The 9,429-nt window shown below is 41.8% G+C and overlaps 1 pseudogene; it reads left to right on the top strand.

Annotated features, from left to right (window-relative positions):
- Positions 1 to 3,010: 3,010 nt before the first annotated feature.
- On the top strand, positions 3,011 to 3,938 carry LOC101707871 (jupiter microtubule associated homolog 2 pseudogene; annotated as a pseudogene).
- Positions 3,939 to 9,429: the final 5,491 nt, after the last annotated feature.

Raw genomic sequence — 9,429 nt, 5'->3', positions numbered from 1 at the left:
GTCCAGTTTCATGTATTTTCACCACCAACAGAAATACTGCTTATATGCAACAGATAAAGATGAGGGATGGAAACCTAGAGGTCATTCATACCCTTACTACCTCAAGTGCAACCTGGAACCCAGCAGCATCAACACCCTCTGGGACCCTGTTGGAAATGTAGCATCTCAGGTCCACCCAGACCTGACGAGATCAAATCTGCACTTTAACCCAATGTCCAGGTGACTTGGGTGCTCATTCAAGTTTGCAAAGCTCTAGTCTAGACCAGGGGCTCTCCACCCATGTGTCCTCCAGAAGCATCCAGTAAGTTTTACAGGATGCCAGAACCTCAGTTAGAATCATTGACAGTAAGGCTGAGCTTCTGTTCATTTTCTAAAGCTTCCCAGGAGAAGCCAACATGCACTCAGGGTTGAAAACCACTGACCTAGTCCAACCCTGCTGCCTTACTGACTCATTTTCCTCTTGTTTTATACTTCAGATAAAGCAAGTGGAGTAACCTGCCAAAGGTAATGAAGAGTGTGGACTCGGGATAAACATCCAAATTTGGATCCTGATTCTGCCACTTATTAGCTTTATTTATTTAAGCTGGAGGTAACTCACTTGCCTCACTGGGACATTTATTAGATAGACATAATAACACCCACCTCAGATGCCCACTGTGAAAAACATAAATACAGAGCACCAAAAAGAGCATGTGGAAGAATAAATGTCATCTATTCTGACTGTTCACCAGGAGCAATGGTGTACACCTATAATCCCAGCCACTCAGGACGCCAAGCCAGGAGGATTATAAGTTTAAGACCAGGCTCCGCAAATAGTGAGATCCTGTCTCAAAAAAAAAGGAAAAGAAATGACTGACTACTAAAGTCAGATTACTTGAGGCAGTAGCAAATGCAAAGGCAGGAGGATCACAAGTGTGGACATTATCGGCCATTAAAACTTTTATTGAGCCCATGATGAAAACATGCAGGAGAAGCAGTTGAAAATGAGACCTGAAGGCCCATGGGGTTGGGGGGGTGGGGTTCTAAGACAGTTACTTCTTCCATGTGTTCCTCCTCAGTGTTCCCAGTCTTCTCCAGTTTGCTGCCCTGTCATAACACTAGCTATGCCAGTGGCTCAAAGTGCAAAATCAAGTCAGAATTTTTTAAAATACAAAAGGCACTTTCTTTACTGCATTTTGATTTGTATTTACTACAAGAGTAGAGTTAATGTAGGCAAAAATAACCCCATGAAGAAAAGCTGGAGTTCTGTAAGGAAATGTGAAATGTAACTTTTGCATCTTAGTTGAGGAAGGCCTGAGCTCAAGTATGTGAGGAAGGAAAGAGATTCTTCCACTCTTCTTCACAGTTTTGTTTTAAAGTATTTTTATGGTAATATATATATATATATATATATATATGAAATTTACCATCTTAACTATTTTAAGTGTACAGTTCAGTGGTATTAATTATTCACAGAATTGGACATCTCTTTACCAGTTTTTTTCTTGTATATCTTCCTTTCCTTTTCTTCTCGCATATGTAATATCTTCATAATTTTATGTTTCTTGGGTGTTTTTCCTTTAAATTTAGTAATGAACTAGAAAGAAGTCCTGGACACAACCATTTACTTCTCACTAGAAGGAGAGTATTCTAGAGAGAAAACCATCTGTCAGGTGCTTTCATATACTTTATTCATAACAATCCTAGCATTATATCCATTTTTATAGGTAAGGAAACTGAGGTCAAGGAGACAAACCAATATATGGGAGGGATCCCAAAAGCCATGCTCTTATTTTTAGAAAAAAATTTATTATAGAAGTGTATTAATCAGTTTTTCCATTGTGTGACAAGATACCTGAGATTTAAAGGAAGAGAGGTTTATTTGACTCAAGGTTCAAACTCCTGTGAACCCCTGTAAAAAAAATCTAAAACAAGTTACATAATCCCAAGGCATAATGGCATAGGATAAACATTTCTATTATGTAGGATAGAAAAGAGTAAAACAAAATCAGGTTGGAAACTCAAAGGAGCCAACATTAAGTTCTGTAGCTTTGTGCCCAAGACACAGGACACAGGGTAGTAAAATGTGAGTCCCAAATGCCTTGGAGAGACTCACCCTAGAGCTGCAGTCCATATGGCCTCTCTTGGGCTGACTCCATTTGCTGCCTATGGCGTTACTTGTCAGACATTCCATATTCCTGGCATCTCTGATTTTCTGGAGGTCTTCACTGAATCTTCAGCTTCGTTCCCACAGCTCCACACGTCCTCCTCTCAGAGACACATTCCTAGGCCTTCCTTTGAAATCTGGATGGACACCTCCCTGATCCCACAATTCTTGGACTCTGTGTGCCAGTAAAACTATCATTTTGTGAATGACACCAAGGTCTATCACCAACACAAACAATAGCAAGGCCCTGTTGGATCATGGCTGTAGCAGCATCTGGGTGCCTAGATGGCTGAGCATAGTGAAATGATACCTGGGGAACCAATTCCCTATGCAGCCCTTCTTGAGCAAGGGTCCCGGCCCTTCTTGAGCAAGTGCTCTCTTCTCAAATGAAAGGTTTTTGTGCCCTTGACCTTGCAATGGATGAAGCCTTGCTGATTTCTGAGATGCCCTCAAGATTCTGCTCTTCTTCTGCCAGTTCCAAGTACAGTGGTATCTTGGTTCATGAACATAATTTGTTCTATGATTCTGGGGAAGATGGCCACATTCATGTTCATGTAGAGAAGTTGGCTGCAGTTGTGTTTTTCACCCGATGTGGAGTTCACAAATAGAACCAAAATTTTGCTGAATGCTTCTGTTTGCAGACTTAATTGTTCATGAATTGTTCAGTGTGAACTGAGGCATTACTACGTTTGGTTTCTTTTTGATGGCATTAAGCTCTTCACCAATCGCACCTCCTTTGGCCCTAACTTTACATGTAGTTTCTTTCTGGCCAAAATTTAAGTTTTTCAATACCTATGCTCTGCTTTTGCTCCAAATTCTCACTACAGGGCTAGGTGGCTGAAGTGGCATGGGGCAGTGGCTGTCATGTTCCAGGCTGTGGATGGTGGGACCAGCTGGGCAGGTTCCAGGGCTATGAAACCCCCAGGAGGAGAATCTAGCGATCTTTTTGGAAGTCTGGAAGAAGCTCTTCCTTCAAACAGACCTAATAGGATGGCATCTAATATTTTTGGACCAACTAAAGAACCTCAGAACATACCCACAAGGACAAATCCCCCAGGAGGGAAAGGAAATGGAATCTTTGATGAATCAACTCCTGTGCAGACCCGACAACGTCTGAACCCACCCGGTGGGAAGACTAGTGACATTTTTGGTTCCTCAGTCACTGCAACTTTACCCTTGGCACACCCAAACAAACCCAAGTGTCACACTCATGCGTGAAGGAGAAGACCCAAAATCAGACCTAGAAGCTGCAACAAACACCTCATCACAAGAAGAGCTGGTAACAAAGGGAAGCTCCAGAGAAGTGGACCACACCAAGGAGCTGGAGCCCATGCCCACAGTCGACAACCATAAGCCCAGACTGGGGCCTTGGCCTCACTCTATAACAAGGTCCTGAACCCACCTGGAGGCAAATCCAGCATCTCCTTCTACTGAGAGGCTCCTTATAGCCAGACCAGAAACTCAAAATAGGGTATCGTATGTTAACATCTTTAGCCCAAAAGAATGGGGTGGAGGGTTTGTGTGTGTATGAGGCAGGTTGCTCAGAGCTCTCCTGTGCTCCTGAGAGCAGCACGGAAGTCCATGCCTTCCTGACTGTTGAGGGACACATCTGTTGGGAAACAGTGGGACTCTCTTGGGGTCTACCCCTTTGTTGTTGTTGATGGAGCAGAACTCTAAGATGTATGAGGGCAGGGAGATGATCCAGGGTAGCAGGAGGCTTGGTAGGTTTTCCCTGTCCTTGCATCAGTGTTCTGCTGACTGAGCATCTTAAAAGCTTTTGAAAGAAAACCTGACAACCTGTCTATTTCTTTGTGACAGAGGAAGTAAGCATGGGCAGAAACACTAAGAAGGAGCCAGGGATTTAGCTCAGTGGTTCTGCTACCTGCCTCGCAAGTGCAAGGACCAGAATTCAATCCCCATACCAAAAACAAGAGAAACACTAAGAAGGTGGTGGAAGTCTCTGTGCACCCCCTTTAGATCCTAATGGTAGTTACTTGTCACCAATATGGCTCTTACTTCTGAGATTACTGTTGAACCCCAACGTCTCCTTTTCATTTGATACCCATTGCATTGTCCTGCAGTCTTGGTTGCTCTTCCTCATCAGCAGTCAACAAAACTGAGCAGTTGTCTTCAGTCTGGTGCTCTACAGAAGGTTTTTGTGCCCTGATCCTCTGAATTTCCCAGTTCCCGCATCTAGTTCCCTGGCCAGCTGTCATGCAGCTGTCTGCCTTTCTCTACAGGGACTTAATTGTGGTCCTTGACATGCCAGGTTTGATTGTGTTGTTTCTTTCTTTCTTTTTTTCCCTCTCATCAGCCTTAAGCCCAGGCTTTTATTCCTCATTGATGATGTACCGTTCCCTTGCCACGCCACAGCTCTTCCTACATGTGAGGCCTACTGGCCTCTGCAGGGCTTAAAATCTACTTGGTTACATTTGAGCACTGGGCTTATTCAGACTTTTGCTGTGTCTCACTTTGTTTCTGTTTTTGGTGGGAAGAAGATATGCTTGAAAACCTTGGATTCTTAGGTTGATTTCTTTAATAATATTTTTTAAAAAGCTGTTTTTAAAGAATCCGCTTCACATAAATGCCTATGAACTCCATTTCTGACAACTTCCAGAAAAAAAGTCGCTTGCTTAGGCACACCAAAAAGGAAGAAGAGCTACTTGAGCCACTTTTTAAAAGCTTTGCAGACATCCAGGTCATATTCACAAACATTGCTCCTTAGACCATGATGTTTAGTTTGGCAGCAGAGTCACAACTGTCATTTACTTGTGAAGATACAGAGCTGGCAAGAGTCATGTTACTTAATTTATCAGGCAGTATTAATCCTGGAAGGGCTGCAGCCTCAGTTCCCTGCTTATTTTAAGATGACAGGAGAGGGTCAGATGGTGTAGCTACTGCTCTGAATGCCTACAAAGCTCACACCAGGCACTAGAAACCTCATCATTATTAAACTTGGAAAAGCAACAGCTCTGTGCAGTTACACTTACATTGGCCTAGCTGTTTTTAAGTGCCTGCAGTAGGATCAAGTGCCTGAGTAGTACCAAATACTAAGCTCTACATTTTGTTCCTGGCATGCTGAGGGGCCTATACATGTCAACCAAAGAGTTTCCCCCTTCAGTTGCCTTGCAGATTTTAGAGCCAGGAGACACAAATTCCATGTGATATCATAAGAACTCAAATGGGGTGTGGTTCAAAGCCATTTATGATAATGTCATTTGAAATTAAGGCATTAGTGTTTTCCCTTTTTTTTAAGAGTGCTAAATGATGCTTAGCTTTTTAAGTGGGAACACACTAACTTGTTTAACTTATGAGGGAGTATTCTAATAGTAAAAATGAGCACCATTTGTGACTGCATTTTCTCAACAAAATGATCTGTGAATTCCAAATTGGGTTGTCAAGAAGAACTGTGACATTAGTATACTGGCCCCTGTTATCAGCCCAGTGCAAGGGAGGCTCCTATTTCCACCCACTGCCAGGGATTTCTGGGTGGAAATGGGGAAATGCAACTTACAGCAGTGGCCTCTGGGCAGCAGAGCACCCTGCCTTGCTCCTGTGTCCTTCTTGTCTTATCCCTTTCTAAGCTTAGGACCCAGGCAGTGCACTCCATGCCAGAAGAAGAAGTGGCCCTGCCCAGGTAAGCCCAGCAGTGTGTTGTCACTTGGATTAGGAAAATGTTTTCTGCATCAAAGATGCATCCTGTTCTCAGTCTCCAAGATGCATTGAAAAATTACTGATCTCTGTATTTTTATTAAGCCTTAAAACTTTTAAGTGCATTTGGTGCCAACATTTTCCTAGAGTTGTATCAAAGCAAGAAACCCATCCTCACATCACAATGTAATTTTGATAGGAACCTTTTTTATTTTTACAAGGCAGAATTGGTTATAACAGTTGAATTAAGTTTAGTAACTATGAAAAAAACACAAATTCTCACTACAAACTTAACTAAAGCAACCGACAGTACATGGGCTACAGCCTGAACACTGGGCTTCCTTGAAATTTTCTCCATCAGATCATTTAGTCCACTGACTTTAATCTCAATCCCCTGCAAAGTCTCAGGACATGGGCAAAATGTAGACTTTTTTTTTTTTTACCAGAGCATCATAAGTATGGTTTCTAGTCCAATTTCCAGTAGAGCCCTCTTTCCCAACTGAAACTTCATAAGCCTGGCCTTTACTTCCACACTATTAGCATTCTGATCTTCTGAGCTCCAACCAGAATTACTCATCAAGCTTTGCTTTCAATACTCCAGGGCTTTTCTAGCCCAAATCTCCAAAAATTTCCAAACTCCTCCCCCAAACCAGTTCTAAAGGTCCCTGAACCACATGGTCACAAGTAGTAACATCAATGAGCCCACTTCTCTGGTACCAATTTTCTATATCAGTCAGTTTTCCTATTTCTGGACAAAATATCCTCAAATTAAAGAAGAGGATTAATTGGGTCACAGTTTCTGAGGATACGGTCTATGATATGCTGGCTCCAAGAAAAGAATAGCATGTCAGAATAGTGTGGTGGAGCAAATTCACTAAGTTCATGGTGGCAGAGAAACATAGCAGAGGAATGCCAGAGAGAAAGAAGCCAGAGACCAGATACAAACCCAAGGTCACACCTCCATGACCCACCTGGACACAGCCAGAACTGTGCCTTACTAATCCCCAGGTGTCTCCCAAACCAATCAAATTGATAATTAAGCTTAACCATCACAAAAGTTAATATATATGCTATTATAAAAATAATTAATACAGAAAATATAAAAAGTAAACAAATCTCACAAACTTATCTCCAAGAAATAATCATTGGTACATTTTTAAATCTTGTCCTATTCTTTCCATATACCAATACATTTGCCTTCATGGTTCCCCCATATGAGATAGGAGAGGGCAGAAAGGGTTACTGGAGAAGAGGAACAGAGAACATCTATGTGTTTATGTCACATGGGCACATGGTTGTATCTGTTACAACAAAATATATTCACATATTAATTGTGGAGAGGAGACTAATAATCATCTCTGCTCCTCTTAGTTTTTAGATGACAGCTTCAGCTGAAGAATCAAATTAAAACAAGACAGATTAACATGTTTTATTAATTTTACAATACATGTACATGGTGCTGCGGTTTGGATACAGTTAGATTGTGTCCCCACCCCCAAAGGTTTATGTACAAAAACTTTGGTCTCTGTGTGGTGGTGTTGGGGTTGTGGCACCTTTAGGAGGTGGGACCTAGAGAAAAAGTGATTAGATATTGAAGGGCATTGTCTTCAGAAAAGATTTATGTGGTTCTCATGAAACCCCAGTTAGTTGCAGAGCAAGCCTGGCCTCTGACTCACTCTCACTTCCTGTCTCACCATGTGATCTCTCCCTCTTGCACATGCTCCCACCATAATGCCACCCTGCTTTTTGTGATGCAGCCAAACTAGGTAGATACTGTCATCAAGCTCTTGAATCTCCAGAACTGTGAGCTAAATAAGCTGCTTTTCTTTAAACTTTACTCAGAATCTAGTATTTTGTTACAGCAACAGAAAATGAAATAAGATAAATGGGCCCTTCATAAGGGAATGAAGATATAAAGAAATGGCCAAAGCAGAAAACTTTTCTAAATCTTAGACAAAGAATGATAAATTTTGAATAAATTATTGGTCAAGGGGATCTAGGCTAGGGGTAATAAATTCTGGGGGAGTCACTAGGGGTATAAAACCAGTAGAAGATAAGAATTACTTCAGTCAGTTTATTTATTCAGGTCCATTCCTGCACCAAGTCCCAGGCTCTGGTGATAAGGAGTATTCTTTTGTTCAGGTTTAGGGAAGACACTCCTCCTTAAGGAATTTTTGTTCCCTGCTAATGGTAAGAAAAGGCAGATCAGAAAGTCTTTCTTGCAACTACCACTTCTCTAATGTTTTTAGCTTAAAATAACCAATATACCAATTCTGCATATTTTGGGAGTGGCATGTTCTCAATTCCTTCAGTTATACAGTGAAAGAATAGAAGTAATTGTAAGTAAAATTCAGGAAAAGAAAAAATGTAGTGGTCAAAAAGAGAGAATTGTCCACCCTGGAAATATTGAAAAAGGAGAATCCAAGAGGCAAAGATCAGCTTCCCATAATTAGAAAGTCTTGAGGGTAAAATAAGGCTAAAATTCCCAGGTTTGTTTCTAGTACAGAGACAGATGCATCAAGCTTTCAAACAGTGAGGCTATTTAACCTCCCTACAATCTGATCAGATCCTTATACTGAGGAGTCTAAATCTGTGCCTGCCAAACAACTTTCTAAGTACAACTTGACTTCCCACATTGTTTGCTTACAGGTGAAGCATGTTCTAGATAGACAAGTTTAAATGGCCCAACAATCTGGCAGTAGTGTATCTTACTGTTTAATTAAATTCATTGGCCTTCACATAGTTCTTCATCCTCTGAGAGCTTGCTGTAGTTTGGGAGTGAAGTGTCCCCCAAAGTTCCATATGTTAAAAGCTTGATCCCCAAAGTAGTGTTACTGGGAAGTGTTGAGGATCTTTAGGAGGTAGAGCCTGGATAGAGGTCTGTAGTCACTGAGGGAATGCCTCAGTGAAGTCCCCTCAGTGAAGGGGACCATGAGACCCCAGTCTCTTCTTCTTCCTGCCTTTCTTTTGCTTCCTGGTTCATGAGGTGAGTGGTTTGCTCTTCTGTACACTCATGCCATGATGTGTTGCCCTCACCGGAAACCCAAGACAATAAGGCCACTCAGCCATAGACTACAGCCTCCAGAACCATGAATCCCAAACAAACCTTTTCTATATAAATTAGCTGCCTCAGGTATTTCATTATCATGACAGAAAGTCACTAAATTATGTCATCATACTTTCTAATCTTGTAAGACTGGGCTCTGAAGTATGGTAAAGGTGAATTTAATGCCATTTTATGGAGTACTTTCTGGGCTAGAGACTGAGAAGGCTGCAGCACACATCCTTGTTGACTCATCTAATAGATGCCAGAAAATGCCATAATAAACGGCACTGTCAACAATCCACAGGTGGTTTTGATGCAGGATGTAGGGTGTGGCAAAAGCTGACTGGGAGAATAAGCAGGACCTGTCAGTTCCAAAATCCCAGGACAGCACTAAATAATTCCCAGGACCTTTCATGCAGTACTTTCACAGGCTCCCACAAGACATGGATGGCATAGAAGAGACACCATGAAGAGCCTGATATCATTACTCCTCAGGGTAGCCCACTCTGCTTCTTTTAGAGGCTCCAGTCTTTTAGGCTCAGAGTACATTTTTGCTTTTTGTTTTATCCTTTCCTCTCTTTCTTCA

Source organism: Heterocephalus glaber, unplaced genomic scaffold (assembly GCF_053883595.1).
Source record: "Heterocephalus glaber isolate CG9 unplaced genomic scaffold, H.glaber_assembly_v1.0 deba00001504, whole genome shotgun sequence".
Classification (NCBI taxonomy): domain Eukaryota; kingdom Metazoa; phylum Chordata; class Mammalia; order Rodentia; family Bathyergidae; genus Heterocephalus; species Heterocephalus glaber.
This window is presented reverse-complemented; position numbering and strand designations above follow the sequence as displayed.